Source organism: Cebus imitator, unplaced genomic scaffold (assembly GCF_001604975.1).
Source record: "Cebus imitator isolate Cc_AM_T3 unplaced genomic scaffold, Cebus_imitator-1.0 Scaffold157, whole genome shotgun sequence".
Classification (NCBI taxonomy): domain Eukaryota; kingdom Metazoa; phylum Chordata; class Mammalia; order Primates; family Cebidae; genus Cebus; species Cebus imitator.
Window position 1 is genome coordinate 900,458 of NW_016107472.1, and position 8,493 is coordinate 908,950.

Consider the following 8,493-nt stretch of genomic DNA (forward strand, 5'->3'; position numbering starts at 1 on the left):
ATTAGCAAATATGTTCAGAACCAGAGTATACGTATTGGGCCAAGAAGAATTTTAATGTGTATTTAAGAAGAAAATAAAACAAAAAATGTATAAAGTCATCCTTACAACCTATTTGCCTAGTGACTATTTAAATAATAAATGAGATGAACAGTTTCTCACTGTTTAAATGTCTTGGTGCCTAAATAAGGTATTTTTATTTATTTAAAATGACAGCCACATAGTTTTCACATACACATATACATCAACCAGAAAAATTATATAGCCTGGAACATTTCTAGTTTTCTGCAAGTAATAGCTTTTTTTTTTTTTTTTTTTTTTTTTTACTAAGTTTTAAGTCACTACCTGAACAAACTGACAACATTAATTTTCTCTCAGTTACATTCCATTTACAGGAAAGAAGCTTATACTATAAAAGGATTTGCAACAACAAATCACACTTTAATTACAACAGTAATTCACAGAAAATTTTTGAAAAGAAATGTAAAAATGACAAGTATCTAAGCTAATTCAGTAAAAAACAAAAAAGTAAAGACTTCTAAAATTAGAGAAAATAAAAAATTTTAAATGTTTGATTCTAAAAAGTTTAAGAATTTTCCCAATAACAAAATAGTACTACCATATATAAGATTCATAATTACTTCCATTTCTACATTTTTAGTTTCAATCAATTGGGCATCATTTTGATATCCCAAAACCTCAACCTCATACCATAATTTTATATTTAGTGAATGTAAATCTTTACATTAGTAATGTAATATGAAAACTTTGAAATATATTGACCTTTTAAATGCATAATATGAACATTAAATTCATCATGTCTCAAAATATGGGAAGTATTCAGTGCCAAATTTACTTCCAATATCAAGAAAATATACATATTTTGCCATAATTACCACATATTCTATCAGAGTTTCAAAGGTAAGACTGAATGTTAAGAATTAACAATAAAAAAAAATGTTCTTCTTCCATCTGGGAACTAGATAGATCAATGAATTTACAGTCCTTGTTTCTTGTCTCAGTATTCCCACTTGAAAGTCAGTAGCCAGCTTTCCCCAAGTTAAGACAATTACAAAGGTTGCACTGGTTAACTGAACTACAAAACACGAGGGCTGAAGTTTCAGTTGAGTTTCAAAAGATTCCAGAAAGGCAAGCTCCATGTCCTCAAGCTGATTACTTTCAAATGAACTATAGAATTACTAAAACGCTTGATCTTGGAACATAAGAGAGGTTATGAAGCCAAAGTCAAGCATAATTTTTCCACAGTTTAGTATAGAAATAGAATGTCACTTATTCATTATTACAGTTGAACAGCTAGAATGGCCAAAAAAAAAAAAAAAAAAAAAAAAGCCCTTTTTCTTACAAGCCCTTGAATGCTGTTTCTAAAACCGGCTGTAGTGGTTACTACATACATGATAATAATCATAGATAGCATATTTCTTCCCACAGCCTCATCAGCTTGCCTATGCTGAATTAGAACTAAGGAACTCAAGGATATTTTGATATATTAAACATAATTGTCATCAACATTATTTGATGATTAATATATAATATCTATATAACAGGAAAACATATGAATTCAGGCATTCTCTGGAATACCTAGGATATGTATATTGCTTTCAGGCTTTTGATAAAGAATAAAATTGATCTTGCTAGTTTATTTGACATTGGCTATAGTTCCTGGGGATTATGCAAAATACCAGAATTTGTTTAAGAAATGGAACTATATAAAATGAGTTTTTCAAGAAAATTACAAGTTTCAAGTTTTGTAAAATACCTATGCACCTATACATGACTTGAAAGCTTGGAGTAAAGTATCAAATGGTAAATACTGACTGTATTAGCATTGCAAATAATCCATAGTAATTGTATAAAATAATCAAAATGGCTTACACGGTATGAAAAAATTATTTTAAAGGTTTTGTTTCTAATTTAATAACTCTGGCAGGTACACACTAGTCTGATTGCTAGTGTTTATTGTCCTTGATGGAGGGTAAACTGTTCTTACATAGCTAATAGCTGATTTCTATAACGTGCCTGTAATAGTTACATAGCCATGCAAATGAAAATACTTACAGTTTCTTTTTAGTGCTTTGTGACTTCTCATGGTAACTTAGATCCTCACTGGTTAAGAAAGTGACAGATGAGGATACCATTTTATTTATGTTGTCCAGTAAAACATGTTTTCCACCAAACATGTAGTCTGTTAAAATATATTTATAAAGTGACCTCCAAAATAAGCCAGCTTTAATGTCTGTTTTCAACATTTCAGCAATTCAACTTCAGAGGCCACCCTTGAGCCTGAATAACCCTGGAGCTAGCAGCATTGAAAGAATATCAACCCTAGTTATTCTTTTGCCAGAAAAGATCACTAGTTCGCAGTATTAGCCAGGTGCTGCTGCTTCAACATACCTTGCCAGATCTTGTGATAATACGTTTGCTCAGGGCCTGAATTTGGCTTCCTATGAGGCGGCATGACCGGCCACTACTGAGAGCTGGGCAAGTCCATGAACACATCCACTGATAATTTCTATATTTATAGAAAGCCAGAACATGTGTAGATAATCACACAATTAGATATTTATGTAGTGCCAGATTTTATGAATACGAGAATTTGTTAATTAGCACAAGGACTAATCATTAAAATTCAAAAATAGATAAATAAACAGGAATGCCATTTATTTGTTAACATTTCATGGGGAAAGTATGCAGCTGCTATCCTTTTGATGAATATAGGCTTCTGGAGATAAAAATGTGCAGAATAAAAAGTATCTGCAATTTTTGAAACCCTAATGAGTAAAATCCAATAAATCACTATATACTCTTTATATTAAAAATAATCACAGTGATTCTCCTCTTAAGTTTAAAAAAAAAAAAAGAAAAAGTTTAAACTGGCATATGCTTAGCATTTGAATTATATGGTCTGGCATTCCATTTTTTTTTAATCCACTGTTTGGTTCTTTTCAAAGAGCCAAAGCTGATTTTCATCAGATAGGAGTTAAAAAGCACGCACACGTCACTCAGTACCAAATTGTTTTAGCTACAGGCCATGGCAAAGCATGAAATAACTTCTTTAGAGCACTTCCTCATGTGGGTGTGTTAGATAACTGTCTGCTCCAACATTAAAATGCAACACACTGTGACCTGATCAAGACTGGGGATCTAAACACGCAGATATCATGTGCTGATAGGAAGAGACGCCTATAACCAATAAGGCTGATTAATGAATTTTTCTGGCACTCTATATCCTCCTGTGATGCAAGCTTTTCAGCTTTCCAAGTCCCTATACAGCAGACTACAGTGGTTTTAAGTTTATTTATGCACATTTTACAATGCCCTGCTGTATTTAGATTGTGACAGTCCCTCCCAGAAAAGGCCGAGATTATTTTTCATACTAAAAATATTTTAGATCTACTGAAGGTTAAGAATTATAATGCAAAAGAAAATGTATGCACATTCTAAAAATTAAACCAAACATAAAAATGACTAAATTCTTACTTGCTTTTGTTCTTCCTAGAAGGTTAAAGGAAATTCTCATTTTCTCTTGAAAGTCTCTGCATGTTTTGTTTTCTTGTGGTTAACATAAACATATATAACATGAAATTTTAAAAAATATTGTATCTGCAAAGAAGCTGTGATTTCTTTATCCATACATGTATGGCTGTGTGCATAAATGCACATGTATGCAGATATCGCCATGTATATATGTATATATAAAAAAAGAGAATGATTGATCAAGACATAGATGAAAGATTTCTACTGATAAAAGAGTAGAATTTTAGATAGTCCTCACAATGCTAACATAGAAAATGACAGGTGCATGAGACATGCACACTTTTGACATACGGTATTAGTTTTGAAATAAATTTTTGGGTCAGAGTCTGAAATGGCATAAATTATATATAAAATTATATTTAAAAAACAAAATTATCATGTACCATATTAACATAAAAGACTCTCCTAAAGTTCCCCTTAGACCTTAGGGAAAAAAAATCTCTGACGGGACCTGATTGGGTATACTTAGTATTTGTACTACTCTTGGTCAAAGCCAGCCTATCCAGTTTAAAAAAACAGTTCAGGCAAGATAAGCAAATTGAAAATCTCAGAATAAATTTGTTAAAAGAAGAGGTGAAAAAGACTTTCAGCAGCAAAAGTTCATCACCTTCCAGAAATAATGGATTTTTAATAAACATTTTACTAGGTTTCAACCTTGAGAATGTGTTTGGGAATCTGCTCTAGCGTCCCAGGTGGGTTAAGAATATTGCTTTATGGACTTCTTTGTGTTGTCAGAGAGGCCTAATGGAATTAAGGGGGAAAAAGTCTGCCACTTCTATTAAATAAATAATTTATTACAAAAAGATGATTGTTATTATCAAAGATCTCTACAGATCAGCATCCATTTTCTAACATTGCTGTGTATATGCCAAAACATTTGCGTGTCTATGTGACTTAAATTTTATCAGATGAATAGCAGTTTTACTGTGACAAATCTAAAATAAAATTCCATTAAGAAGTCCATTTCAAATGGAGCTTATTAAAATAATCCTTGCAATTTTGAAGAACACTGTTCTGGGAAAACTCTTCAACAATGTCTGCTAGTTTGAAATGTAACTTTTCCCACTATATAAAATTAGAAAAAAAATAAAGGAAAAGAAAGCACCACAAAACTGTATTTGAAATAAAAAATATATTATTTATACTCCCCAAAATGTTAAATGAATACTTACAGTTGTTGTGCAAGATGGCCTGATACACTTCATAGCTTCCACTTTGTAAAAAGATGGCCAGCCCCTCACTCCACCCTCCCCAAGCATAAATAAACAGTAACATACTAAAAGGAAACTGTCCTAGGATAAAAACTGCTTGTTAAGAAAGTTCAAATTCTTACTAACCAAAGTGGTATTCCTATAAATGTAAAAGCCCATCTGCAAAATAAAAGTTGGAAAACAGAATACCTTATTTGTTTCTAAATACATCCCCCAGATGCAATGTTTCTATGTGTGTGATGACAAAAATAATTACTCGATTCTTACCCACCCTCAGCAACTACCCCTCACCTTCTGTCCAATGACATTAAATAAACATGCTGGCAAAAAGTATTCAACCTGCTTCAAGGATTTAAACTGTAAATATGGACTTTAAACTTCAACGTAAAACAAAGAACAAGAGTCTCACTTTAGTAATACCCACACTGGCACTGCAGCTAAAACTCATTGGCAAATAACTAACAAAACCCAGTTAGCAATAAATAAGGACAACATGATACATAGACAGACAGATGGAATTGCATAAACAGACAAGAAAAGCAAAGAGACAAACATACAGAAGGATCTGTTTTAAAAGACTGAAAGATTCTGATTTATTTGGTACTTTAGTGAGAAAAATAGATTTGTTTGTAATTATTTTTAAAGTAACAAAACTGGATCACAAGGGCACACCCCTAAGTAAGTAGGAAGAAAATTAGTAAAGGGGAGGCCTCTTACAGATGTTCTAAATTTTAAGCTAGCACTAGCTCTGTCAAACTTAAATCTAGAAATTAAAATTCAAGGAAGAAAGAATAAAGGCATTGGGGGCTAAAGGAGATGACAGAGGGGGAATTGAGGAAGCAGGAATTTTTTTAAGAAAGTTGTCTGCCCTACCTTCTTCCCCAGCGCTGAGTTTCTCTTCTTATAATCGGTGTCTCCCTGGAAGTACAGTGTGAGTGGTAATGACTGCCTGCCTCCCTAATGAGTCCATTTTCCTGCTCTTGATGTTGTGTATATACACACACTGCAACCTACCTTACAAACCACAGAGACGGGAAGAGAGAGAGAGAGCAAGAGAGAGGAGGGAGGAGGGAAGAGAGGGAGAGAGAGAGACAGAGACAGAGCAAGCGAGTAAGAGAGAGAGAGAAGAGGGGAGAGAGAGAGAAAGAAAAACAGAAAGAAACAGAGAGAAAGGCACAGACAAAGCCCTCCTACCAGACAGCAGACAGCCCTCCTTCCCCTATCCAGCAAAATGCAACTCGTCTAATGCAGCAACAGGTTCAGTATTGCCAGACTTACAGAGTGAAAAAGGTATATTCTCTCTATCATTATTGCTTGGAAATAAACAGTTTAAGAGCAGCTGGCTCCACCTTCTTTATTTATGCTCCATTATGAAGAATGTATTGTTTCAGTTCTGGCAGTACATGTAATTATCATAAATACATTTTTTTGCATATAAGCAAGAAAGTGAAATGCATAGCTTATTTGTGCAATCTTTTAAATTTATTTTTTAATATGTGAAGAATGTCAACAAATCTGCTCTGACAAAAGCCTAGTAATGATTTTAAAGTCAGAGCAGTCTTAAAGGAGGCTCTGTAAGAAACAGACTCCATACAATAGGAAAACTGATCTCAGACAAAACTGGTAACTGCAAAGAAGAAATCATTGCTCAGTTAATGAATCAAGACCATATACAAAATTGCAGACCTACAAAATTACAGACCAAAACAGAATTAAGCTTAATTAAGTACCTAATAGGCTAGGACCCTAGAAGAAGGGAGATTGGCTTCTCATTTGAAGCATCTAGCTGTACAAACATCACAATGCAAAGTACTCTGTGTGAACAGGTGCAATGTGTATAGTATATAGTGGTACAATGACAGAAATAAATCCCATAAGAAGCTACCACCACAATCAGGACAAGATTTCATAGAATATGGGTCTGAAACTACAGCAGTTAACCTTAATCTTTTATTAGGAGGGAAAAATAAAAATAATCAATGCTTCTAAATAAACCTGCCTTAAAAGAGAGAGAGAAAAAAAACAGGTTTTCTTTGTCTGATACTTCTAAACAGATTTTATCTAAATTCCAGTTCCAAAATTACACTGTTATTATATTCTTCGCCCCATCATATGTTTCCCACCCACTTTCCCCACTCCCAGGTGCCCTTTCTCCTGTAAGTGATATATTTGCAGCTATAGAATTACAAACATCAGAAAAGAGAACTAGTTTTAAGCCACTCTCCTCATCACCTAATTTTTAAAAACTAGACTCTGCTTGATGAGTCATATCTCCTTAAAGCATTATGTCTATCTAGACACCCATCTTCCTTAATATATTTCTATACAGTTTGGCTATGTGTCATTTAGATGGGACTTAAGAACATCATAATAGAGGTAAAATTTTCTAAAGAATATTTATACACAAATAAAGGTATAAATATTTACACACAAATAAAGAATATTTACACACAAATAAAAAATATAAGTGCATATGACTTATTCAAACCCTGCATTTGGGCAACAATGACCCTAAGTATATTAATTGTAAAAATCATCCTTTGTATGTGGTTTTGTGTATTAACGTGCTTTGAAAATTAGAATATGTCTCTCTGCATGAACAAAACTACCTTGCTAAAAAAGCTTCAATTCTTTTGTTTTAAAAAAATGTTTTCAATTAAAAATTAAATAACTCAATATATAACTTATAGATCAACATATCTTTACCTTATTCACAGATATCTTTAAAAATGTCAAATAACTTTCAGGTCAGGTTTAGAATACAGATCAATATTGCTTTAGGTATTTTCAAGGTAGATAACCTACAGCATAGATACTAGAATGTAATATCTAGCTATCCATTACACTAACTGTCTTGGGAAAATTCTAGCAAGAAACCAAGAGTCCAGACCACTCTAGTCTCATTGTAACCCACCAATTTAACCTCTCTAGTGCTGCGACAGTATTTTACCCTTCCAGGGTGGATGATTAAGAGGAGACACACACACACTAAAAATGATGGAACAATCCCCTACTTCAGGTCACTCGTCTGTAAAGAAACTTTTCCAAAATACGTTTAGTGTGCCCAAGGCACCAGCCTGCATCTCCTCCTCACTGTTTGGCCTGGCAGCTCTGCTTTTCTATTACTGCCCTATTGTTTCTCTGAAGCTTTATTAAAATGTATTAAGAAAAATGTCAATTAAAAAAACACATAAACCTCACAGTTTGACAGACAGATTTGAATTAGATATTTTTATTTTCTGAATTTTTAAAATAAGATTCTAGGTATTTTATTTTGTTTCATTTTGTTTTAATTCAAGGAGAAGACAGTATTTGGCTTCTACCAGCAGGAATCAAAAGGAATATAAAGGACCACGAAGCCTTTTTTTAAAAAAAACATCCTGAGAGCTAAATTTCAGAGAAAAACAAATCTTTTGGCTTAGTGCAAAATAAGGCCACGCATGGTGGCTCACGCCTGTAATCCTCAGCAGTAATTTTAGGAGGCTGAGGAAGGTGTATCACCTGAGGTCAGGAGTTCAAGACCAGCCTGGCCAACATGGTGAAATCCCATCTGTACTAAAAATACAAAAATTAGCCAGACATGGTGGTGCATGCTGGTAGTCCCAGCTACTCAGAAGACTGAGGCAGGAGAATCACTTGAACCCAAGAGGTCGAGGCTGTAGCAAACCAAGCTTGCACCACAGCACTCCAGCTGGGCAACAGAGGAAGACTCCATCTCAAAAAAAGAAAA

The 8,493-nt window shown here is 33.6% G+C and overlaps 1 protein-coding gene across 28 annotated transcripts in view; it reads right to left on the bottom strand.

Moving 5' to 3' along the window:
* Nucleotides 1–8,493, bottom strand: part of ZBTB20 (zinc finger and BTB domain containing 20) — an 812,433-nt gene that overhangs the window by 751,140 nt on the left and 52,800 nt on the right. For 5 of the 28 annotated variants that reach the window (XM_037743874.1, XM_037743876.1, XM_037743871.1 and 2 more), the window contains exon 1: nt 5,637–8,305. The exons of the other annotated variants lie outside the window; for them this stretch is intronic. The gene's annotated coding sequence lies outside the window, so the exon portion shown is untranslated. Of the gene's footprint in view, nt 1–5,636; nt 8,306–8,493 lie in introns of those variants that run through there. 28 annotated transcript variants of the gene reach the window in all.